The sequence below is a fragment of the Lepisma saccharinum genome, chromosome 1 (assembly GCF_977018435.1).
Source record: "Lepisma saccharinum chromosome 1, izLepSacc3.1, whole genome shotgun sequence".
Lineage (NCBI taxonomy): Eukaryota > Metazoa > Arthropoda > Insecta > Zygentoma > Lepismatidae > Lepisma > Lepisma saccharinum.
The window spans coordinates 14,264,091-14,292,059 of NC_139229.1; the positions used below are offsets into that span (position 1 = coordinate 14,264,091).

Sequence of the window (27,969 nt, forward strand, 5' to 3'; positions counted from 1 at the left end):
AGTTAGTAAAAAATAATAAAAATAAAATAAAAAATAAGGAAAAACACTTGTACTAGACATTTTTTATCTGGTGTTTCTAGGAAAACTCAATCTCCAAGAATATTATAATAATAACAATTCGTTTATAAAAATAATTGTTGTTCTTCATTCTAATAGTATTACGTACTCAGTTTTCAATGACGGTCATTTTTTGGTTATCAACTTTTGAATCACCCTATGGAACTGAATGTTCAACTCTTCACCCAACTACTAGTAAATTACGGGAGAGGAAGGAAACAGAAATCTGAAACAACATGAGTTTCAACCATCTTGAGTTTCTTTCATGATTTAGCAGTTTCTCCTTTTTTCTTTTTTTAAAAATCTTTTTTGTGTTTTTTCATTTTCTTTGGTATTTTGATGTTTTATATTTCGCAAACTGTTAAGACATTCAACTTAATTTGTAAAATGTAAAGTAGAAATGGTTAAGTGTAAGAAAAGGCTTGTGCCTTAACTTCGCCATCCAAAAGAAGAAATAAATAAACAAGAACAAGAAGTTATACCGTAGTTGCTGTCAGACCGTCTAGTTCGAGTTACCAAATATTGTAAAATACAGGGTTCTAAAAAAAGGGGAACCTAACTCCACCTGATGAATCATTTGTCTACGTTCCAGTGGTCATAAAAAGCAAGGTAGATCGATAAAAGATCCTTTTTGAAATTTTAATATGTCCACTTCAGTTAAAAGTGGAAAGCTAATTCAGAATTGTTGTGTGGTCATTTTTTACATACGGTGTTGGCAACTCTGTTAAGATGCCCTTTCATACTGTTTCCTGTGACTGCATTTGAATGCAGGAACGTTACTGCTACTATGTGAAGAAATCTACCAAGGAAGCACCAAAGTAAATGCACATACTCTGTATGTAATGTTGAAATCTTCTTAACACAACGGTCCGTTCTTAGCTAACAAGTCCTCCTATAAATAACCCCACTTTATCATGATGCCTTATCCACTCTGTAAGCTCAGTTGCATTAGTATTTTACACCCGTAGACACTTTTGTTGTTGAAAAGTTTCATATCACGTGCATTCGTTGTTAATTGAAATTAGATGGTGATTCTTTTTATGTAAAAGTCTTTATTGTTACAACCTTTGCATCATGTTGCACACTGAAGTTCAAATATTGAAATGTTTATGTTCTATTATTAGGCTTACCATACGTCCGGGATTAGCCCGGACAGTCCTGGTTTTTTAGTGCTGTCCGGGGTGACGTCCAGGATTGCAAAAAGTCCGGGGTTTTGAGAATCTGAACATGAAAATAGCTACCGGTATTGAATATTCACGACCAATTTTTAAGGTGTTTCAAAGGACTGATATTTCATGTACCAACATTTCTAAAATGATTGAGTTTGCTATGTCTTTGCCTGGAACATCTGCTCCAGTTGAGAGAGTATTTTCAATTATGGGGAATATTTGGTCAGCAGAAAGAGGTAGACTTCTAGTATCCACTGTTAAACATCTGCTGAATGTTAAAATTAATTCAGAACTTTCATGTTGTGAATTTTATGATGTTATTAAAACAAACAAGCCATTTCTGAAAAAAGTCATGTCTAGTGAAAAGTTCAACTGAGTCAACTAACAGAACAGAGAACAGAGAGGCTTCCTAAACATCAGGCAATGTATTATTCAATGAAACATTTGAAAATTAATTGATTGATTTTAGAAAATAATGTCAATATTTTTCCTTGCACAATTTATAGTTTATTGTTCCAATAAAATGTTAAGGCTTTTAAGTAATTTCCATTTATTTTTGAAAAGAAAACTGAAATTCAGCAGTAACGAGTTGATCGCAAATATGTCCTGGGTTGGACCACAAAAAATATGGTAAGCCTATCTATTATTATCTTCATAAACTAATAGTAAAGTAACAGAGAAAATCACTTTTAAATCCCGTCTTTGTGGTTCATTTGCCTTAAAGTTGCTTCTTCAGAAGCCTTAAATATACTGGCAGAGGAGTTTATTACTTATAACCAGTGTTTACTAATTTCACTCTTTGGAATAACACGATTCTGATTTTTTATGTTACATTAGCTACATTCTCATCAACAAATTTTCGTTGACTTTTTTTAACTATATTTGGGCCATGTACTTTTGTTACTGTACACTGCTCAAAACAGGACCAATGGACATGATGATGGGCAATTTGTCAATTATTATCTTTGCCCTTGACTGTACGATAGTAATTTTCATCCTATATCAATACAGTCATAATGTACAATTCACGGTTGTCACTGACAGTTAAATTTTTGGTCGGGAACGAAAGAAATTATACTAAAGAAAGACTGATTAATCAATCATTGCAAGGATTGCCTTCTGGAGGAAAAATATGCCGGGATTCCTTACGAAGCTCTTCTTCAATGCAATACGAGCGTAATACGTAACATTAAAAATTGGATACGTAAGAGCCAGGGTGCAAGGGAGGCGGTTTAAATCGTACGATTTCAACCTATCAGCATTTCTCTTTGCGTAGCGCCATATCGTACTATATCGCATGACTACCTATCTTGCCGAAACGATAGAGAACAACATACATACATATACAGCAACATACATGTTTTTGGCTTACTGAGTTTCAAAACTAACACCTATGGCTGGCTTGCGAAAACAACTTCATTGATAAAATTAAGGCGGCGCGGTTATCTATATTGAATTCCTTTTACAACCAAACGTTTTGTGCGAGACCCAGATTTCGTTCTCGTCAAAGAATAAATCTATTTATAGACCTGTAGCAACAACGGTGCAAGGACAAAACCCTACAGGATGGTCCTACAGCAAACAGACTTGACACATCTATGTAAACTTAATTCGTGAACACGTTTGGCTGAACGTTCTCAAAGCTTGGATTAGTCACACCTGTTGCCTTTGCCTTTGCGTGTGTGTGCGGCGGAAGACAGCAACTTGCTTTCGTTCGCCCTTCCACACATCTGAGGAATAGTTTATTGTTTGAGCCAAATAGGTCCACCGACAGCAAAGAGAGTAGCGTGTGAAATGGGTCAAATAAGAAATAAAACTGTGTTGGAAAGAGTTTGTGAAAGAAGAGCTATGTTGGAGAGGTGATCAAGACAAGACAAATAAATTATCTGGGACACTGGCTAACAAGGAAGGACTGCATTGTTTGGTCACCCATTACACCTCCATTGATAAATGTGTTTCTTATCGAAAATGTTTTAGCACTTTTCGTAAAGGCCAGACCTTTAAACAGAATATTCTGTTCATGTGCCTTGTGCAGTTATATTTCTGGAGTGACACTTTCACAAACTTTCGCATGAAATTTCTGCCGCCAGGGTGCGCAAATCACCTCTTGCTTGGTAAAATATAGGAAAATATTTTTGGCATTAACTTTTCCGTTCTTTGTGGCACAATCACAGTGTTGATAATTTTGTAAAACTTTGCTTTTTTTTAAGAAGCAATATATTTATATATATATATATATATATATATATATATATATATATATATTCATATTTTAAAATGTATTTTATTTGTTGAAATTGTTTTATTTTATTCAGTTTCCTATCATTTTTGGCTAACCCCAAACTATGAGAATGCCTGCAGTATACAAAGGGACCATGCACGTCGTAGGAACTTTTGTTGGGAGGAGGGGTCAGGCCATTCATAAAATTTGAATAGTCGAAATGAAAAATTAGTTATCATCATGGTTATGATTATTATTATGCAAGAAAAATTATTATTACCTAATAATATAAACATATTTTTCCATTATTAGTATTATTATGGAAATGGCAGACTTTTCTACTGCATCCATCAGATCATGCGAGCCGACTACGTGGGTGCTCCGGGGCTCGAGCACCCACATAAATAATCGTGTGGGTGCGCCGCACCCACAAGATTTTTAGTTTGATAAAAACAAAATAAAATAAATATTTCTCACTTGCCATTATCAAAAAATAATAAGCAATTAAAACATTGAAATGGAAGTTAAAATTTCTACTTCGCCGGGCCAAAATTTTCGCAATTTGCAAACGTGGCACGGGACGCGTGTGGAAAGCTGAAACACAATATTGAGTATTGCCTCTTTACATACTTTAGAATTCGTACAGTAGGTTTGCTAGTCGCTATGGATAAATTCGTCATACGTTTGTCGTCGTCATCACAGGTGGATATTACTGACACTGAACATAGTGAAAAGCATGTTCAGTCAAAAAATAAGGAACCCGAGAATGTGTCTTCTGCCAGTTCCTGTAGTACATTAGCAACAAGTGTCAAGAAATCGTCAGGCAGGTCATACCATGAAGGATGGAAAAATACATTTCCTTGGATTTATTACGACAAAGAATTGGACAAAGTGTTCTGTTGTGTGTGTAAAAACGCTTTTGATTCCAGTATAGTGCTTCCGTCGGCAACTGCTACTTCTGCAGACAGGGATTCGTGTAATGCATTTGTTCGAAATGAAAACGTTTTTGCGGTCAACAATGACCCAAAAAAGATTGAATGATTTGGCAATTTTGCATGTTCATAAAGAAATTCATAAGTGCAAATGACGTAAGAAGGAATGTGTTTTATATTGAAAGTTAACATTCATGATTATTATTATTATTATTTGGTACATGAAGTTAGTCATTTTGTAGTTTCTGTTCACAACAAAATCCTTGCATAGTTCTTTCTGCAATACAATCAAAATTATTTGCATTTATGAAGATTTTTTCATTTTAATTTGTATGAATGTGGTATTTTCTTTTAGTAACGTGTTGATAATATCATTGCCTCTTGCAATCATTGTGCATGTAAGTTGTTTAAAGTATACAATACTTGATAATTACAGATCTAACCGCCATTGATATGCACCCACAGAAATTTTGGAAAGTCGGCACCCTTGCATCAGATGAGTGAATGAATATCCAGCACAATTGATTTTCATTATTTTTTAATACTTCGTACAGTTAGTGTTCTGAAATGCATAGTTATTCTATTTTGTTATTAAGTAAGTTTTATACAGCTCGTTCAAGAAAAAGCTCGGGAAAATTTTTAGTAATAAAGCTTTTATCGTACGATCTGTCAGACAAAAAAAATACTTTTTGGAATTTTGAAAGCTTTAATCTTCAGATTAAAATGGTGAAAGGATGTCTTGGTTCTCGTATTTTACACCGATATTTCGATTTTTACTTTCTTTTTGAATACTGACTGACAGGCCTTTATTTCAACAAAAATAATAAGCTCTATGCTTGTAACCTGAAATGAACGATGTCAATTTTCAGGGGGCGGTATATGGAAAGGCTCGACCTCCTCCCGGCATCCATGAATAAGACAATCACAGAGAGAATATTTGACACAAACTTCACTGGCTTCAGGCGACACAGACTTGTTAGCCTGCAAGAATGCCTTTCAAGAACGTCAACCCTTACACCTCATTTAATTCGTTTTAAGCAGTTAATATAGGTTAATCACGACAATAAAGATAAGTTATGGTTAAATGAAGTAAATATATGAATTAACAAACACACAAAGTTTTTCAAAAAGTTAATATTTCTTTAACGATATTTGAATAATGTTGTTCACTTCTCTCGAGAATTTTTATCCATTTTTCTTGTTTTCTATTTTTTTCATTGAGTGAGCAGAACCAATTTGTTTGCATAAGTTACAGCTAGATGATGCTCAGTACCTCATGACTCATCTGCAGAAAAATACATACATTTTCTCCATCACATAAGTTTCTTCTTACTCTAAATATTACAAATATATATTTGTACATAACAGGGAGAAGAAAAATTTAAAAATAATAACACTACATTTCCATGAATATCGCAACAAGGAAACAATTCAGGAAGATCAAATGTAAAGTGCTATTTTATAGCACATTTATGAAATCTGACACTACTAGGAACTTACATTCGCAGGTTTTGTGTCACAGTTGAGCATTTCTGAAATTATATTATGTTTTTAATCAGTGCTAGAAAGCGATACAATAGATGTGATACAGTGACATTTATAAAAATCAAGGTACATAAGAGAGTAGGATTTTGTTTCTAATCTTTAGACATCAGTGTTTTCACAATGCCCTGACACTCGAAGACAACACAAATTTCATTGTAAAACGATCGTGCCAAGTATTATCACTACATGAATTTGAAGACTGCTAGCTTTCGTTATATGCTATTAGTTATCTTTTCAATTTCCTCAGAATTGTTTCCCAAGAGGGAGTTAAGCACTTATACGATTGTATTTCTTTCATGATATTTTGAGTTCCCCAATTAAACACTCATCTTACACAATCTTATCTGTAAAAATAATGATAAAAAGCTTATGGTTTCCGGTAACGTATCACCATTGTCTATTTTTGGATTTGTAATCACGGTATTTCCCTTAGAATCAGAAAGGTTTTATGTAACTAATAACCATAGGCGTGCGCACGGGGGGCAAAATCCCCCCTAATCATATTTTTTCCACGTAGGGACAAGAAAGTTATTTTTCCATGGGGCATATTGCCCTGATAATAGTTAGTGTTGCCCCCTCAAAAATACCACGAGAATTTGAAATTATCGCATTTCTGGATCACCATTATAATAATCAATGTAAATTACTATGACTGAAATCAAATTATACGTGTGTAAATGTACTTTTAGGTTACATTCGTTTTCTAAGGGAGAGATGTGGCCATCTTTGCCCCCTTCCAAACGTCCATGCCCCTATATTATTATATTTTCACTTAGAAATTTAGAATAGAGGAATCTTATTGCCGTTATTAAACGATATTATACTCTTAAAAAAAGTTAAGTATTTTCAAGCTAATGAAAGTTCAAAGCAACTACGGGGGAAGGGGTACAGTGGCGCAACCACAGGGAGCAGTGGACATTGTCCCCCAAACTTGGACAGGAATCAATTTTAGGTGGGGCAAACATGGAAGTAAAGGAAAGCAAGACTAGCAGAATCTAAGAGCAGCAGGACAAAAGGATACTCAAGATTGAATTAGTTTTCACGTCTTTTTGCATTATTTCTTCCCGACAGTCAAGAGCAGCTGCAGGGGGCACAGACGTGCAATTGCCCTCTCGATTTCAAATTTTATACGAATAAAAATACATTTCGTAAAATTTTCTTGCTCGCTTCACTCGCAATATCTGCTTTTCGAGAAGCCTTGTCAAGTTCAGGGCCGTACCTAGGGGTCGGCAGGAGTTTGGCCTGGACGACGAACGATCTAAATGTAAAGAATTGTAAAAGGAAATGCCATAACGCTTCATTAAATCAATATTGTTTTCATTTGCAAAAGTTTGAATCTGAAAATTTTCTTGTTCGCTTCGCTCGCAATTTCTTTTCTCAAATGCATTGTAAATTAGCAGGGAGAGAACCTACTGCTGTTAAACTGTTTTATCTTAAATGCATGAACAATTGTTTGGAGGAAAAGGGGCGCGCACGTTTAAGAGACAATTTATATGATTTTTTTGTTGGTTTGTTATGGGGCGGATGAATTGATTATGTATGTATGTATATATTAGATACATAATATATATGTGTGTGTGTGGGAGTGTGTGTATATATACACACGCCCATCAATGCAATACAGTGAGATAAAATTAGGCTTTTGTTTCCCGACTGAACTTTCATCAAAATTTTGCCCCCCCCCCCCTCTCTAATCAGAGAGTCTGCACATGACTATGCTAACAACTTATTTGATACTGTTATGTGAAGCTACAGTTGTAAAGTGTAAGAGCATGACATGACAATTAAGTCAACAGTAATTGTATGATTTTCATAGTTGCTTACCTACATATGTTTCTGTAAATGTAAATGTGCTTCCTCTGACCAGGAAGTACCAGATCATATTTGTCAGTGCACGTTCGAGCATCAATAATGACAAATTGATAGAAGTAATTATACAAAAATGGGATTACTTTTAGACTCTCGCTATAGACGTTGCAGTGAATTCTATTACGTCGTGTATGGCAGACGCAGTTTAACATCGACATTATTCAAACAATCTGCTGACGTCAGTACACAGCCTTGCCGGAAGCATTTTATCACTGCCTCTCGTCGCCAGCCATCCATACCAGGATGTTCGTTCGTATTTCCAAAATGAACATTTTGATTGCCTTCGCACGAAAGGGGGGCGGGGAGGGGTTCACACCCTCTTCTAGGAATTGTATGTTGGCATGTTTTATGCATGTCATTTTATTTTGATGCCAGTACCTGCATTGTGTTAGCATGAAGGAAGGGCTAATGCAAGGAACATTAAAATGAAAACCTTAATTTGTTTTTGTTTTTTATCTAGAAGTTTTCTGCATATAGAGTTGCACAAGTTTGCTGCATAGTAGTATGTACACATTGCTGATCCACATATATTTTCAAGTCTTGAGTTAGTGCCATGGGTTACATTAACAAAGGCTCTGATGCTTGGACCTACAGCAACTAGCGTACGTCCGAAATTTTGAGAGAAACGTCATTTTCAAATAAAAGCAGTGAAGAACTGGAAAACAAGAGTGGTAAATGCAAATCCCTCTTAAAATGACCTCTGAATGCCATTTTTGAAAGTTGGAAGTTCTAAGTATACGAAATATCTTATTGTGTTTGCCGCTCACTTAGAAAGCAGCTATGTACTATTTACCTCTACAATTCCACCCCCCCCCCCCCGGCCCGCTGCTCCGAAACAATCATGCGTACACCAGTGCCCACAGCAGTACATTCTTGTGCGGGACTTGTGTTGTCCAAATGTGTTTGCCCCTCATGTACGTCATCGTGACGCGATTAGCCATAAGTGGTAGAAATGCGACGTAAAACTAAACTAAATCAAAACACATCAATTGACAGGATGATTTCAAGAAACCAAAATTGCAAGGAACTATTTCTCAGAATTCATTGTTACTGTGGATTAAGACTGGACCAAGTGCATGAGGTTTCTGGCGTCAGGAGAATGGTCTGAAGTCACCTCATATTTTACCACATCCAACATTTTACCACTTCTTTTCTGGTGGTCTTGAGCATTTGTAACTATGAATTGTATGTTACACCAGCGTATATGATAATAGGAATCGCCAGTTTGGAGCAGAAGATACATTTTGCTGCAGATACGGGGATATCATAGCAAAGAAGCGCCATTAACGGGAAAAATCACCAAGGACAACTGATTGCGACGTCAAAATGTCACTTTCATGACTGATTAGGAGCGTCAGGCAGGAGTTGTTTACTTTACAGTGAACAGGCAACACTCGTTCAGGATCATGCTCACCTTCGCATATGTGTTACGAAGTTAAGTTCCGAAGATAGTTCTGGGTCTCTAGAGTGCGTTAGAATTATGAGTTTTTGTGAAGTTGTGTTTGTACTGACTGCAGTGTGATTGGGCGTTGTCCGTTACTTTGGAATGGTTTGACTCAACTGTTAGTGTAGCTGAATAATCATCTCGTTAAAATCTTTCGACTTGTTGAAACCTACCTCCAATTGTATTGCCAGGTACATATCTAGATTTGATGTTAGTGTTTGGAAGTACTTAATTAGTTACAAGGAACGGTTACTTTTGTGATGAATTCTAACTGTGACTAGTTTCTTTTTCGAAGTAACCGTAACTATAACTGTGTTACTTTTTCCCAATAGAAGTAACGATCAACAGTTATTTTGACAGTTATTTCATGATACTTACATTTTTAACTTCAAAATTTGTAACGTGAGAGAAGAGCTCAATTTGGAAATTCTGTTTCCAAATATATGTCTCCTCTGGATGCTAAGGTGAAAGCATTTTCTCGTGTAATCGCCTAAGGCAAGGAATAAGCTGCGTTGCATTCTAAACTCAGAATATCCACGCTTTATTGCTTTATTAAAGAAAAATATTCAAGGTACATATAGAGATGGTAAAATTAACTGGTCATTGAACCATATGCTCTTCGTTCATCATTTATTTGTTGTAATAATACAAATAGCATTTAAAAACATATTATGCAGAAGGAACATTAATAAATCTCATGTAAGTCTTTATATATTTATTCTTTTACAATGAATGATCATTGATTGTGTAATTTGTTTACAAGAAAATGACCAGCTGAAACTTAAATGTTAATTTTTAAGTATCAGTAACTGTACCTTTATTACATTTTAAAAATGATTAACTGCAACTATAACTAAGTTATTGTTTTAACCAAATTAATGTTACTGAAAGTCATTTACTTTTAAGAAGTAACTTTTCGAACAATGCTTGATATATTGAGTCCCGAACTACTTTCTGCGCTGTCTTGATTTCCATTACAAAATGGGGTAGCACCGAGAAAAGGGTGCATTTATTATTATTATTTAAATATACAAATTACATTTCATTTCTAAAAAGAAAGCAACGATTAGCATAGACCAGGATAGATGTGGAGATCCGGGCTACAACATCGTGAGATAACCTATAATCAATTTCTGTTGTAACTTTTAGGCCACGCACTGTGACAAGTTGCATTGTAGAAGACATATTTTATCGAACAAAGAATGAACACTTTAGTTAAATGTTAGGTATATTTACACGCCCCTCTCTCTCTTGCTGCATATCTAGCGAGACCATTAATTTTAAGCAAAGCATTTATGGAACTTTGCACTAGGGTATGTAGTATGTTTTCGGAGGGGCTGAAATTGTAAAGTGGATTTACAGTGGTGCGTTCCAGGGGAGCAAGATACACAGTAAAATATCATGGGTCATTTCAAGGCTGGATTTCAGTTACTTGCGACCTTGCTGAATAACACGTTAATGCTTAATACTCAACAAAATTTTGTCTCCGTTGACAAAATGGCTTCCATCAAACCACACCTGCCGACTCTCGGAGATTAAGGAAGCTTTCAGACTGGAGCGACACGCGACACGTGTCACTTTGGAACGAGCCAATCAACAGCAACGTTTCACAGAGTAGGGGCATGGCAGGCTGCACAAACCTGCGTTCGATAGGTGAAATCCTGAAGCGACACGTGTTACGGGTCGCGTGTCGCTTCGATGTGAAATCTTCCTTAGTCTCGATCTTCGTTACATCTCGAATTTCCAGTCGAGACGAGACTTGTATCGTCTTGGTTTCGTTGTTCTAGGTGGATGCGTGTCTTGCATCAGCTGTTCTGAGACAGAAAGCCTTCGCGAAATCCACCGATTGACAGCATTCCGGCAGTAATTAGTCGGAGTACCTTGGTGGGAGCTCTTGTAGCGTGTAATTGCAAGATGGTGCAACGAATCCCTCCATTTTCACACGAACACACGTGCGTGACGAGTGGGGAATCCAAACACGTAGACGACTTTATTCAAGGTTATTTTTAAAAATGCCAATATGCTTCGATTGTGGACAAGTTGTATAATACTTCAGAATCTTAAAGACATGGTTTTCTGAAGAGTGACAGCAGTTTTATATAATTTTAAGTGGAGGATCTGAATTAACCAACTGTGTGTACGACAACTATATGCTGATAAAGGTGGACATACAGTTCAAACTGGATTTCGAACCACTATGCATTATTCTCCATCGGGAATCGAACCCAGAACCTCTTGATTGATTTAATTATATTACGTTGCTTCTCTTTACTTTTGGTTTATCATACGATAAGGATGAATAGTGGATAGAACCCGGGTCTCTAGCTTTGTAGTCAGACGCCCTAACGACTTTTTTTTAAAAAAATAAGGAACACCCCTATCCGGTAGTATACACCGTTTTTCAATTTTTTATCAATTTTCTCTACATTCTGTGTATTTTCACTCGGACAAACACAAACAGGGATTCGAACCCGGCACCCCTGGCATTGTAGCGCGCTATGCGAACCACTCTGCCACGGAAGCCAACTAACGACTGAGCTATCTTGGCTCACACACACAGACAGGGGGGGGCTCCCGATGGCGTAGTGGTAACGTCGTCGCCTTCTAATCAAGGGGTCCCGGGTTCGATACCCGGTAGAGGCACATGACACAGTGGTTCGGATCCCACTTTAAACTGTAGGTCCAGTTCCCGATTAGCCTTCCTGTGCATAAAGTGGACTTAAAACAACAAATCAATTAATCAACACAGACAGGGCAAAAGTCCTACAGAGGATTATACTCATAGTCAAGACGCCAGAACCTCGTTAGGCTGCAAGGATGCAGACCAGAGTGTGTTACACTTGAGTCCCATCTTAAAAGACCACTCCTTACACCCCCGTAACCCTTTGGGCGACAGCGTAACCACTACGCCATCATGGAGGTTACACGCACTCAAACACACGGTGTGTTCATGTATCGAACACATGGCTGTAAACCACCGACAAACTTGAACAGCGCATAGAGTACATCAAATCGAACAACTTATCTCAGAAAAGATATGAAGTGGTGAATGGAAGAAGAATATATATTAGAGAGAGAGAGAGAGAGAGAAAGATAGGGAAAAGGTGATAAATAAGCAAGAGGGAGGAAATACACAGAATGATAGAGAAGGAAAGAGATCAGAAAGGAAAGAAACTGGAAAGAAGAGAAATCAGTAAAAGGGAGAAAACATACAGAGATACAGAGGGAAAGAAAAGAGAAATAAAGAACACAGAAGAAAGAGAAAAAGATAAACAGGTAAGAGAAGAGAGACGAAAGGGAAAAATAAATGAAAGAGAAAGAAGGGAAAAAGAATAAATAGCATGAAAGGAGACACAGAAAGAGAGAAAGGATACAAAACAGAAAAAGGATAGAAAGAGAGGACAGAGAAGAAAACGAGACAGAAAATGAAAGAAAGAGCACGAAGAAGAGAGAACCGAAAAAAGACAAAGGAAATATAGATAAAGCAAACAAAAGAGAAGGAAAGGAATAACGAACTTTTCTTTACCATCAGGTTTCCCAACAAGTAATCTCTTCTTTCCTCTCCAATTCTTGCCACATGGCCTTCCCACCTAAGTCTTCTTGATTTAATCATTCTAATAATATTAGGACATTATTACATATTGTGCAGTTCTGCATTATGTAACCTTCTCCACTCATCTGTCTCCTCATCCCTTTAAGTTTCAAATATTCTTCTAATGATTTTACTTTCAGATACCCTTAATTGATGTTCCTCTTTTAATGCACTGGACCATTACATACAGCCATGGCTGCACATATATAATCTTATAACTAGCAAGTACAGTCAACAGCAAAGATAAAGCAAATTGTCCATCACTAATTTCAGTCTTTTCTATTCTACCTCCTGTGTTGTTTTAAAAAGTGGAAGTCTGTTCATTGGAAGCAGATGTTTTCCTCTGCTTATTGACGGTTTTATTTCATTTCACGATCAACATATTGTGGAAAACAGACTAGAGGAAAATGGTGATGGACATTCGCATACCATTGCTTTTGCCGTTGGGTGTACAAGCGAGGAACTTTTGAACACACCTCTCTTTGAGACTTCCACTGCCTTCTTATCTTATATCAAGAACACACTTATCCGCAGATAACAAAAAGGAGACATCTTGTGATTCTTTCCTGCGGCACAACATTACATGGTGTGAACGAATCCAAAACGTTTATGGGATAAATCAATGGAACTGTGAGAATTGTGTTCCTATGACGGTTGTCTCCGCCTATAACGCTTACGGTCGTGTTGACGTTGCCTCAGTAGCCATTAGAGCTAGGTAGATAAAACCACAGATAAGAGTTGTGATAAAACGTAGTAGAATGAAGCTGTAACGTTTCCACTGTGTCGCGATTAATTTTATATTATCTGTTGAAACCGTAAAAAATGCTTGCCCATAGACGTCCGCCCCCCCCCCTTCACCCCTGGAAAATGAATGTGCACCAAAAAATATATATATTTCACATATAGTTTCATTTCAGATACAGTTATTACAAAAGCGTTATTTATTTATTTATTTATTGAAATTTCCAGTACAGCAGAAGCCATTTTAAACCAGAATGAAACAACAGTAAAACAATAGACTAAGATTAAAAACACAAAATAAGGAATAACATAAAATAAACAAGCTAAATCAGATCAGTTTCACAAAAGCATTACTTATGTACAATTTTTTCTATGTTGCTGATAAAAAATTAATATGAAGTGAATATATCCATTTGGTTTGAGATTATATTGAACTGATTCGGTAGCCTATGGAATAGTGAACGTTGTATGAGTGAGAGCCTGGGAGTTGTAGTGTGGAACGTTTCCTTGCTCCGTGCTTTATGTCTAGGCACTCTTGAGTGACAGTTCGTGGAGTGGTATGTTGCATCTTAAGTTTCCATTTATGATCTTATAAAGCAATTTCATATCTGCAATGTATCTACGAGTTTCTTGAGTATGAATGTGCAGATTTACAAGCAGATCTCTCAGGGCAGGCACTCTATATCGAACGATGGAGGGGAAAAAGCTGAGAACATTGTCGATCTTGGAGGTATGAGAATGGGCAGCCATGTTCCAGATTGGTGAACAACATTCTAGAATGGGGGACACAAATGTCTTGAAGTGAATAGAAAGTGCTTTCGGGTTATTGATTTCGGTGAATCTGTAAAGTAGGCCTAGCATACGCATTGCCTCTTTTGTGATGGTTGATATGTGATTATCGAAATTTAGTTGTGAATCTATGAGGATACCTAGATCTCGGTGTTGTGCTTCTTTTGCTAGAGGGAGGTCGGTGAGTGTATAATTACCTTCAAGAATGTTTTGTTTCAATGGAATTGTTATGTAAGAACATGTAGAAGGGTTTGTGGACAGTTTCCATCGCTTACACCATTCAGAGAATCTGTTAATGTCATTTTGGAGAATTTGCATGTCTGATGGCTGTTTTATTTCTCTCATAATCGCAATCATCGGCAAACATTAGAATTGTGCTTGAGATGGGGGAATTAAAGAGGTCTGTGAGATCATCCAGATATAATACAAATAACAGAGGGCCAAGAACGCTTCCTTGCGGCACACCAGATATAACAGGAAGCCAGTTAGAATTAGTTCCAGGAAGTATAACGCGTTGTTGTCTATTTCTTAGATAGTCTTTCACTAATTTTAACATGTTTCCAGTGATGTTAAATCTGTTAGATAATTTGTGCAGTAAATAATGGTGATCCGCTGAATCAAAAGCTTTGGACAGATAAACGTACACAACATCTAACTGATTACGATCAGTAATTGCGTTTATGACATAGAATTACATAGAAGACAGATTGGTAAGGCATGATGAGTTTGGAAGAAAGCAGTGTTGAGCTGGGTTAATGTAAGGGGATATGAATTTCAGAAGTCTATTTTTCAGACTTTTTCTCAGACAATAGCAAGTGTGGAAATGAGAGAAATGGGCTTATAACATGTAGTATCGTTAGCATTTCCAGATTTAAAAATAGGAATGATAGATATTTGCTTTGTTCTATTGAGTGGGAAAGCAGCCTTCAGAAAAGCACCTATTGTATAACACTCCAAGAGGAGTAGTTAGTGAGTGAGCTGTTTTTTGAAGGAAAATAGTAGGAATATTGTCTGGTCCAGATGATCGGTGAGAAGAAAAGGAGGTAAGGAAGTGCAAGACTTCACCTGGTTCTGTAAGGACTGTAGAAAGAGAGTGAGAGCAGATAGATTTGACAGGCGAGTGATCTAAAACATCATTTGAGATAAAGAAACATGATAATTTCAGACTGAAGCAGTGTTTTTTGAGGGGACATCACTATTATGGGGGAAAATATGCCTGCTTTGACCCCTCTGGAGAAAATTACATTTCTTTCCCCTCCCTAGAAACAATCCTGTGGACGTCAATGTGCTTGCCTAGTGGGTTGAGTGTTTAAACCCATCCATGTATCTTCGAAGTATTGTTAGCGTAGTAGCTTACTAAGATAAAGGAAGAAGAATTTATGGGAGTAGTGTTCACTGGCTTAAATTAGAATGTGCCGTCAAGTGCAATATTTCAGTTCTACCTACCGAGTAGATATTGTTGCAGCATTTCACGCAACTGAGCGCCATGCTTACCCATGCGTCTAATTGTTTCCAGTTTTCGTGTGCGTCCTTGGGAATGCTCTTGGCGATCCCCTTGAAACACTGTTCCCTTTGTTATCTATCAAGGCATTCATGTTTTACACGGTTAGCGAAACTGATAATACACCTTTGCCTAAAACTGGATTCCCTTTCTCCGTCTCGCTTGCCAAAATCAATCCTAGCTATAAATTCAAGGTCGCCAAGATAGTGTAATGACGTCAGAAGCTTGAATCGTTCTCGCGGCTGAGACAGTTCCAACAACAATAAACATTTTTACCGATATGTTTCGCAATGTTTTCGCTGCCAGAAGGAAAGAATAGTTGCGAGTAGGAAAGACTTGGTGCGCTGTACGGTCTGGGAGGATTTTTAATGAAATGATGACACGTGTATTTTTAAACTTTTCAGAGTTTCGGTTTAGTCTCGAGTTCTCGTTGTGTCATGTTCTCGGTCTAGTCTCGACATATGCACAGCGTATAGAGCGGTGCTCGAACTAGAAAATGTTAGCTTGGGGTGACACTGGAACAGCTTGGGGATGCTCTGCAAAAATTTTGATAGCTGGGGAATACCACCCCTGCAACCCCCTCACCTCGAGCACTGGTATAGAGGTCTTTAAGGCAAACCACCAGTGGCGGCGATTGGGTTCCAAAACCGGTGTTGGGGGCAAGGTTCCTAAACTAAGGGGGCAAAGACAGTTTATTTCCCTTTGCAGATAAGTTTTAGGATAGTACAGAGGCAAAAGTGACACCTAATCGCCGCAACTGCAATCCTCCATTGTCTCTTGGCTCTACCGTAACCACGAAGCCACAAAATTAACTTCAATTCTGCACATTTTACATAAAAGATAAAATTTGTTAGATTTCGCTTGATGCTTGGGAAGAAGCCAATCAGCAGCAACATTTCACATCGTAGCGGCAAGATAGGCCGTACAAGTCTGCGTTCGATTGGTGAAATCCTCAAGCGAAACGTGTGTCGCCTGTTGTTTCGGTGTTAATTCTTCCAACTTTAAGAAATAAATCAAACGTTTCGAACCGAAGCGACACGACAAGCTGCTGCACGTGTCGATTGTTGACGTGTTGATTGTTGCTTGGTAGCCTGAGGAAGCTTTCACACCGAAGCGACACGTGACACGTAAAATATGAAAAAAATACAAAGAATACGATGCACCAAATTATACCGCGTTTGTTACAACCTGTCCCGGTTCCCGCGCTAGCTAATCGTTGGCTTTTCTCGGTGCTGTGAAAGTCAAAGCCAGGCAGCCAATTAAAATACGCAACGTGGCAACAGCGTCTACGTAAGCGCCTCTCTTCTGGCTTCCATTCGCTCTTCGCTGTCCAGCAGACGATTCTTTCCTCGTTTCTCATTGGCACCGAAACTGTCGAGCGATCCCTGGCGCGGGAAACGGGACAGGTTCTAACAAACGCGGTATAATGCCGCAAGCAGCATTAAACCAACATCAAATATTGAGTGTCACATGGTAAACCGTTTTTGTATCACGCCATTTTAAGTATGCTTTAATTTACAGCAATTTTGATGTTACATAAGGAGTGCATTTAAGTTTATATACACACATGCTGACAATATGCATACTGTAAGAGGAAACAAAGCTGAGAATCAGCTGGAGACTAACAATAGTCAGTGCACTAATACCAGGAAAGGATCCACTATACTGCATGCAGTACGTAATTATTAAAAAAAAAAACAACAACTATGGAATGTTACTGGAACCTGTTTTTTTTTAATAATTACGTATTCCGTCTTGACCTTGTGTTATGACAGCTGGTACCGGTTTTACAAGGAAAATGCAAACGGTTACAATTAATTCCTGAAATCCTGTAAGATGTGCACACAATTTGGAATTAAGCTTCGAATATGAATAGAAATAAGTTTACCAAGACCAACTCCTAAGAAATCAGCAGTGGCGCGGGAACGTTTTTAATTTGGGGGGTACAATATAATATATATATATATATATATATATATATATATATATATATAGACACACACAAACACACTCCACAGGGACCTATCTATACCTAAGTATATAATGTGAAGGCATGAGAAATATTCCATTTTAGAACAGTAAAAGTAAAGTAAAGTGTTCCCCTGTTAGCACCACGCCATGAAGGCGTATAGGGGGTGTGGGGGTAACGCCCCACACTTTCTTGATCCGGTCGTGAGTGTGAGTGGTGTGATCAGCACCACGCCGCCCCTGACCGCCTTAAACCCCCAGTGTTTCCCCAGGTACCCATGTTATTCGACGCTGGGTGGGCGCCGGGGCCACTTTCAACGTTAGAAAAGTTCCCGGATTTGAACCGGCCGGGAATCGAACCCGGGAACAGCACACACGAATTTTCGTTTTTTTAATGCAAAATTTTGCTGAAATGATTTTTAGTTCCTTGCTTTTCTTAGAATTTATGGTTATTTAAAAAACAGATTTTAAGACCAGATAACAATTCCGAAAAATATAAAGCTCTGGACCTCCTTCTGCGCCCATCTTGAATTTAATGGATCGGAAAATGAAGAGTTCGAAATGTGAAAATTGCGAACAAGGATACATCTATTCATTTTAATGCAGGTTGAGATTAAAGGGTGTGAGGAGGATCTTGAGCAACGCCAACCAGGAATAATCATCTCCCAGCCACTGGATTTACAAACAATATTATTGAATATATCATACTTATATACTTAATAGAGTTCCACTTCAGTTCAGCTCATTTTCATTTTAAAGTCCCATAGCTACATACGAGCTATAAAAATATCTTAAGCAATTTATGGCAGATGTGTACCACACCCAATGCCTTTTAGAAGCCATTATTCGGTATTTTCTTGGGTATCTAGAGGGTATTGTATTGAAAAAATACTGAGTTGAGATGGTTCCCGATCTACTAATTAGAGGTCAAACTTTGGAACATTTGTAAAACATTTGACAAAGCATTTGTTTGGAATATAATTAGCTATACCTAATGACGCTCTTCAAGCACTGAAAGTACTATCATTATACAAATACAAAACCGAAATCCTTGAGATCTCGGAGCAAGCAAGGAAAACTATACACTCGATAGTTTCCATTTTTCTTTTCAATCTTTGGTGGACAATAGATATAAAGAGCCAGCCAAGGTTTCTTTTCGTATGTAGTAGTATTAAATGCAGATACATGAGTGTTTTAGGGTGACATGTCAATTTCTCGTTTATGTGAAAAAGTGAACTTTAAAGTAAGCAAAAGCATGTGCGCGTCACAATTAAAGATTTATACATCTACAAAGAAAATCCAAGACATTCCCATTTCGCCGGCCTCCGTCGCGAAGTAGGCTACTTAGCATATCACGCTACGACGCCAGATGTCCCGGGTTCGAATCCCGGTCTGGCAATAGGTGTTTTTTTTTGTGTCCCTTCATCAATTTCATAATATCATCACTCATCATCATCTTCGCGATTAGCTAAAGTGGAAGAAATGCGAAGTAAAATAAACCAAACCAATCAATCAATTCATCTCACTCAAAGACCTTGTGAATCCAATCCAAAATTTACCAGTATCTACAGCTCAATGTGAAAGCGGGTTCCATGCCATAAACCTCGTCTTAAATGATTAGAGAAATCCTTTAGAAGTTTTAAACCTACTTTTCCTTTCCTTAGACCCCCAGTGCATTGCTTTCATGCAGAAAAATTTGCAATAAATTGGATCAAGTCTAAGTATCACTGTGCCCATGACAAGCCAACTGGCAAACCATAGAACCTGCAGTGAGTTTCATTTATCTCGTGCATGTATCTGACTAATGTAATTTTCTTACAGTTTGACTTTTGGGTTTAACTTAAAATTACGTTTGTGTTACATTCGATATCAAAATTAGATTTTAAGCAATTAATGTCCAATTCTAAGTATACCTACTACAAGGTAAAAATAAATCCTCCTCCCTCTGATAAAATCACAAATTGCACCCTGTTTTAATGTCTAGGAAACATTTCATTTCATGTAGGAATGATGTCATCTCATCTCCTGAGTGGTTGGTGAGGTCCTTCTCGTTCTTGTTTGTGCTTATTTTTGTATCGGTTTCCACTCAGGTGTTGTTAAAGCTTATTCTAGATTCACTTTATGCTCAGATAGACTAATCGGGACTGAATTTACAGTTTAAAGTGGAATCCAAAGGACTGTTCATGTGGAACCCCTTAATTACAAGGCGAAATATCTCGTCCTCACCCACGAAATGTTTAGTATAAGCAACACGTACGTACATTGTGTCACCACTCAACGTTTTACAACGTATGTATATGTCATTGAAGCAAAAATCTTTCTTAATAACGTTTTTCTGCTTTACATCTTGTTTCGACGCTGCGAACCGTCAAATACGGAATTTTTTCCTGAATAGATGAAACCAGGCTCGCAATTGTCACTAATGGATTAACTTTGCAATTACGGTAAACAAAATATACGATTTACTTGAAAAAAAATCAATAAGATATACGCTTGGTATGTCTGGATAAGTCATATAGTAAATTAAATTTATTTTAAGCAATTTCTTCAAATATGATACCAGAGTTTCGAACGAAATCGTCTCGCTTTGATATTGCAGATATTTATTTCAGTCTCGTCTCGGAATTTGAGAGGAAACCGAGACTCTTCTTGTCTCAGTACCATCTCTATTTCAAAAATAAATTTTAATCTATAGGTTTAAGTATAGTCTTCCGAACACCCTCTTACATAGTTATGAAAATTATGGGTGAGGTACATTGTACCACCCAAATTGGTCTGTCGTTTCTCATCTCGTTTGTGTAAGTATTTCGTTTCGAAAAATTCCATTTGAAAGATTCATATACTTTCCTGATGAAGATTTATATTATCTTCGAATCGACGCGACCCCTTCTTTAGAAAAGTGTACCCCCCTTACGCAAAAGAGAATTAGTCTGGAGCGCGATTTTCTGAGAGTAAACTTTATCTGATTCCATTGTTCCACACACTTTTTAAAAATCTCCTTAAGAGGTTTCCAAGAACACAGGTCAATGAACTAACTAGTAGCAAGCACAATGTAGTACAAAAAGTTTACAATGGTTTGACTTTCTGAGGTAAGAAATATTGCTTTAAGTTATAAACAATATAAATATTTAAATTGAGCGACTTGAAAATATGTTCTTTTAACAGTAGCACCTTGCGTTTGTCAAATTATCGAAGGGGGTACAGGAGGTACAATTCAATTTTCGGATTTAGCGGGGTACAGTACCCCCCTTCAAAAATTTGTGGGGGGTACAATGTACCCCTGTAACCCCCGTTCCTGCACCACTGGAAATCAGGTTGCCACCTCATAGAAAATCTGGTTACCAACTCGTAAGAAATCAGGTTGCCAACTCGTAAGAAATCAGGTTGACAACTCGTAAGAAATCAGGTTGCCAACTCCAGAATCACCATCATCTCACGGATATGACTAATTTTATTTACAATTTCTGATCGATTTTTCTCCTGTGTTTAATTATCTACGCTTCAGGCTTGGCAGATATCCTAACTAGCCTAGAATATACCCTTCTGGTATATTTATATTTCTGAGATAAGAATTACATCATAGCTAGATTATAGGGTAGACCGGGGCTATATCGATCATTTCACATTGAACAGTACATAAAAAATTGAAAAAAAAACTTTTCCTCCCAAAACTGTTAATTTATTCTGAAACACCATTCTTTTGGCTACAAAGTGCACAATTTAAAATTATATGTTTATATTTCTGATAGTTGTAAAAATGGAAAACTGAAACACTACACATTGCAAGATTTTCCTAAACTACGGGGTAATTCTGCTGATCATTGACGGGGCTATTCTGATCACTTGCAAAATCACATGTCTAGATACATTTTCCACAAATGAATTGTATCTTGCGAAAGCCCCGTCACATATGTATTTCATGAAACCAAATGTTCCATCGTTGACCTCGTATCTAGTCACCTTTAACAGCACTTTCGTTGGAGTAGTACAACTGACCGCAAAAACCGCAAGGGATATTGTCTTCATCGTTACCGACATTCTTAATTTGCTGTCGTTTTTTTATTTTCTTCCCTACAGGCGTATGCTCGTCAGATAGCATGCTCCCACTTTTCTTCTACATCGTTTTGTCTTTTCTGGCTGTTTGGTGGGAGATGGGATTATTTCAGAGAATGGTGAAGTGGAAGAGGATCGTAATGATCGTTAAAGCCCCAAAAGCCGATATTTCTTTCATTGGTTGGCTACACTGCGCTATACAACTTTGGCGCCACGAACGTGTATGACTAACAACTAATATACCTACCCCATTCTTACATATATAGTTACCCACTTACAAAAAATAATGTGGCTGGTACAGCTTACGTTATGAAGCTTATCTGTTAAACTATGCGAAAATGCACATTCAGAGTACATACCTTGTTTCCAAAACCAATTTTTTACAGGCACATTAATTTACAAACAGCAGCAATGTCGTGCGCATCTCAACCGTGTAGGTTCTCCTTCTCCACTGATGCCATGCAGTTTGCCAACCCGAGCACTAACAATGCGCTAGAATCGAATATTCTTTCGTCGATCGATATAGCCCCGTGATCGATATAGCCACGGGCTACCCTAAATAAACACACCTTAGTGTATATTTGAACGATATGTCACTGGCTTCTTCACGTCCAGGTGGTAGAGCAGTGTTGGAATCAGTGGTGCAAACTTTTGAAAAACATTGGGTGGGCTCAAACACTTGTGTTTTAAGTTCTCAAAATGTCTCATGAATCCAACCTTCAATGTATTAACGTACACCAAGCTTCCTGGCTTATTTTTTTAATCTGTTATTTACTGATTTCAATGAGAAATTCACCAGTAATCACGGTAACAAATACATAATAATAGTTTATTTTAAATGCTCAGCACAATATAAAACTTAATGCAGCACTAAGTCAAGTAAATAAGTGAAAAATTACATAAAGATATGTAAGATGTAGAATAACATAATGAGTGAAACATTTTTACATTTCCAGTTAAAGTTTTCAGCCAGTTTTCATACCTCTAATAGTAATAATTGTTCATTGCTACTTCATGCTGAGCACATTAATGGCCAAATACACCACCACTCCCAATTTCTACAATTAATTCAAAACACATTGTCCTTTAAATTATCAGTAAGATTTTTTATCAGTTCCCCACCATTGTTGATATTTGCTGATATGAGGGAAATGTGCCTAGTGTTATATTTGGAAACTTTGAAAGCAATACCTCTCCAAACGAGGTCAATTCCTGCCTGTTGACTTGAAGGGGTTCCCAACTCTGCCCTAATTCGAATAACTTTAGGGAGCTTTCAAACCAAAGCGACGGGGAGGGCGGTTCGCACCGAAGCGACAATCAACACTGCCCCTTCAGTCCATGAGAGATTTCAGACCGAGATTGGGAACGAGAGAATAACAACCGTAGCGACATCACATGCAGCACAAGCCTGCGTTCGATTGGTGGAATCCTCAGGCGGCACGTGTCGCTTCTGTGCGAAATCTCCCTATAAACAGGCATTCTCCGCGCATGCGCGAACAACGAGCCGCGGCAACCCCGACAGTCCAAGTGCCATGCAAGCGGCAAGCGACACGTGCAGTTTGTTGTTTCGCTTCCGTTGGAAATGTTGCATTGATTAATGAGGGTCGGTTTCTCAAAAGATACGTGCTGCTTCGATCTGAAACTTAGAATGTTAGAACCTTTTGACAAGGGAGCTGTCCTCAAGAACCATAAAATTGATTGGATTGGATTGATTTGGTGTTTTAAGTCCACTTTATGCACAGTAAGGCTAATCGGGACTGGACTTACAGTTTAAAGTGGGATCCGAGCCACTATGTGCCTCCACCGGGTATCGAACCCGGGACTCCTTGATTACAAGGCGAAAACGCAATAACATTCAAACGCACCCTTTTGCAACCCACAACTAGCATAAGCAATGTCCTTTAAATAAACTTTAGTTTAATACGCATTTGTTACGTATGCAAAAAAGTCGACACAGTGTCGAGGGTCAGGGATGTCTTCTTTTTATTTTAACTAATTTGTTGCTTTCGTGCACGTCCAATTATGAAAGTCTGGGAACTGGTGTTCATTTTCATACTTTGCATATCTCTTCTGAAAACGTTTTCCCATTCCCAACTGAATTTCTCGCGAGAATTCCTTGAACTTGGTTTTGCGCACTTTGTATGTGTCTACTTGCATGTGCCAGTTACACACCCAATTTGTGATGTAATGTTTGGGATAGTGGTTTGCTTGTGAAATGGTTGGAAGAAACTTCATTGCAACTTCTTCTGTAAGTTATCCATATATTCTGCTTATGTTTCAGAGATGCTAGCGAGACCATTACACTCTTATAAAATTTGAAACGACAAGTAGATAAAATCGAGGTGTAGCATTGGAGACAGTGTCTAAGATTTTCGAAAAGTTTTTGAAATATTTACTTAAACCAAATGTACTCTGCTATTCAACCTATTGAGACTTGCCAACTGATGCCTGTCATACATACATACATACATACAGGGGCGCCGACTTGTCAAAATTATAGGGGGGGCTCTGATCACTGAAATAAATTAATTAATGACTCACTCCACTCCCTTTTTTAAGTTTTTGGCCTCAGAGTTCGGAATCTCATAAAAGCCCATGAATTCCTCAAAAATATTAAAAATTTTATTCACAGTTCGAATGCAGAATAGTAATTGTCCACGGATGGATATGTCACAAGTTTCGTCAACCATAATAGCAAAATATTCCCGACTTTTAATATCTGCTACCACGGAGCGCAAAACAGATCTCCCTAATATATAAATGATCTCGTTCTGAATGTCATGTGAGAGCCATTTGTAGCCCGAACGTCCCATCCACTACCCTAGTTCATGCACATCGTGCGTTGAAACTTTCTTTATTAAAAATTTTAACAATACTCATAATTATATATGTAGTATATAGTAATAAGTCATGTGTTTTGCTGTCTCTGGTCATAGGCCCCCCCCCAAAGTTGATGGTTTAGCGGTCTCAGCCCCCCAAAGTTGATGGTCTAGAACATTTCAAATGTGTATTTAAAGTTAAGTTCATGTGGCACAATTCATACAACTTTACAAGAGAAGCAAAATAATACATTAGATCCTCTTAAGCAAAATTATTTGGGGGGCTCTGCCCCCACATCGTTAACATTGGGTGGGCTCGAGCCCCCCAAGCCCCATGGAGTCGGCGCCTATGCATACATACATACATACAGGTCATTTATATATTTTAAAACCGTATATTTTGGTAATTGTGAGTGATTACAAATCGAAACAAGACTTCTCCAAGCACGAGACCGGACGAGAGTCTGCCAATACTTGTCTCGTCTGGATGCAATCCCGACTGATTGGGCAGATTTGTGTAGCACTTTTCTTCATGTTTGGGATGGTAACACTTTTCTTGTTATTTTTGTTTTGGATGGTACCATAAGGTTGCTTTGGTCAATTTTGTTTAACGTTTTCCCTAAAGAAGAGTTAATTTCTCTAATGATTCAGACACTTATATCTTTTTTTCCCTTCTCATCTCTCTCTCTTCCTCCCCTTACGCATTCGTATTTACAAAAGGCTGATGTCCAGACATCATGAACTGCTGTTCATTCTCATTCATCGTGAAGTATATCTAGTATTTCCATGCACTATCGAAGTTTCAGGTTTTTCCTCTTTCTCCTGTGTCTGAAGGCTAATAAATTAATAAAAAAGGATTGTTATGTAACTTCAGGTAACTATCGTGTTCACTACTAGTACAATAACACGACACGAAAATAAAACACCCATCCCAGGATTTGAGCCCGTGTCCCCCTGACGTAGCGCGCTGTTCTAACCTCTCACCCACGGAGGTTCAATTCGAACCCTGTCTTCTATTCTCTATTTGTACTTTACATCACTTTTCTACTACTTTTGACTAATAACAACTATGAAGATGATGATTAGATGGTAATTATGCAAACTGACAAAAAGAATAGTATAGATGAAATCCATAAACTGTAACTGACGAAGACAATAGAAAAAACAAGGCCATCATTGCCTATTTTGTTTTTATATATATATATATATATTGCCTTTAATATAAAATATATTAAATATAAACTAAATAAATATTTATATATAATAAAATATAATATTAGGCCTATATATATTTTCATGATCACTTTTAGTGCCCATGTTCTTGTCTGTTCTAAAGGTGTTTGGTACCTATAACAGTTGGGCTGAAAAGTTCGTAGGCTAACATAGTAAAAAATATTTTTTTGACAAAATTCGATTTTATTATTCAATATAGTTGCCTTTGAGGGCGATACAATGATTATAGCGGTCATACAATTTTTCGATGCCATTTTTATAGTACGATTTCTCTTTAGCCTCAAAATAGGCCTCAGTTTCGGCGATTACCTCTTCATCAGTGCTAAATTTCTTTCCAGCGAGCATTCTTTTAAGGTCTGCAAACAGGAAAAAGTCACTGGGGGCCAGATCTGGAGAATATGGTGGATGGGGAAGCAATTCGTAGTCTAATTCATATAATTTTGCCATCGTTTTCATTGATTTGTGACACGGTGCATTGTCTTGATGAAACAGCATTTTCTTCTTCTTCAAATGGGGCCGTTTTTTCGTGATTTCATCCTTTAAACGCTCCAACAACGCTATGTAATAATCGCTGTTGATGGTCTGGCCCTTTTTGAGGTAATCGATGAATATAATACCATGCGCATCCCAGAATACTGATGCCATAACCTTGCCAGCCGACTGTTGCGTCTTTCCACGCTTTGGATTCGGTTCATCACGTGCAGTCCACTCGGCTGACTGTCGATTGGACTCTGGAGTGTAGTTATGGAGCCATGTTTCATCCATTGTAATATATCGACGGAAAAATTCGTGTTTATTACGGTTGAATATCGCTAAACATTGCTCCGAATCATCAAAACGTTGTTGCTTTTGATCGATTGTGAGCACGCGCGGCACCCATTTTGCACACAGCTTTCGCATGTTCAAATATTCATGCACAATATGTCCAACACGTTCCTTTGATATTTTTAAAGTCTCAGCTATCTCGATCAACTTCACTTTACGATCATTTAAAATTATTTTGTGGACTTTTTTGATGTTTTCGTCGGTAACAGCCTCTTTGGGGCGTCCACTGCGTGCATCGTCTTCGATGCTCATTTCGCCTCGTTTAAATTTAGCAAACCACTTCTCAACGGTTGATTTTCCTGGTGCAGAGTCCGAATAATGTTTATCAAGCCAAGCCTTGGCTTCAACAGTATTTTTTTTCGCCAAAAAGCAATGCTTTATTAACACACGAAATTCTTTTTTATCCATTTTTTCACAATAACAAAAGCTGCTTCACTCACAATGCTATATCTCACGAACTAATTATCCGGCAGCTGTGAAATTTATACACGTATCTTTTGAAGGTTAGTACTAAGTAAAAATCACATGGATTTAATTCTAGTAACGCCATCTATGAGTCAGCCTATGAACTTTTCAGCCCAACTGTTAAGTCTGCCCCGAATTATAGCCATGTACAGTGTTACGTGCCTGAACTGCCGAACCCAATTATCAACATAGGGAGAATTAGTTGGCGGAAGCAACAATAGGTGGCAGCGCGGCGGAAAGGCAGAAAGTAAATCGATTGATGAAATTAGAAGAGACAGAAAGTGATTATTTTAAACAAAACAAATGAAAGATAATGAGCACATAAGAAACATAAAATAATAGAGGAATTATAATGATTCATTAAGGAAGTCAAGATGTCGATTCGAATCCGTGTGTTCTCTCTCTGGAGAGACGGAAACGCCTAGTTAGGTTTTTGGTTGTCTCCCTTTGGTGGCGCTATATTGATATTTGTCGCCCCAAAGCACTACGGTTGCGTTAGCTGACTTAGTCGCACTGGGCCATAAGTAGCGCTCTTACATTAGCGATCCTGGGTTGTCCCTTTGGTCGTTATTTATGTGGCGCTATATCCATATTTGTCGCCCCAAAATACATCTGAGTTTTGTTAGACAAATTCATGCTTCAGGCCGAAGAAAAGGGGGGAACGCTCAGGGAAAAGAGCTCTACATAAGAATAGAAGAAATCGATGCTCCCTTTTATAGAAGAAATAGATGACCCTTCTACAGAAG

At 37.7% G+C, this 27,969-nt stretch overlaps 1 protein-coding gene across 3 annotated transcripts in view; it reads left to right on the plus strand.

The window, feature by feature from the left end:
* The window catches only part of IP3K1 (inositol-trisphosphate 3-kinase-like protein), a 238,345-nt gene that overhangs the window by 6,908 nt on the left and 203,468 nt on the right, over nt 1-27,969 (plus strand). Inside the window, exon 1 of one of the 3 annotated variants that reach the window (XM_083129407.1) lies at nt 9,408-9,428. The exons of the other annotated variants lie outside the window; for them this stretch is intronic. The gene's annotated coding sequence lies outside the window, so the exon portion shown is untranslated. Of the gene's footprint in view, nt 1-9,407; nt 9,429-27,969 lie in introns of those variants that run through there. 3 annotated transcript variants of the gene reach the window in all.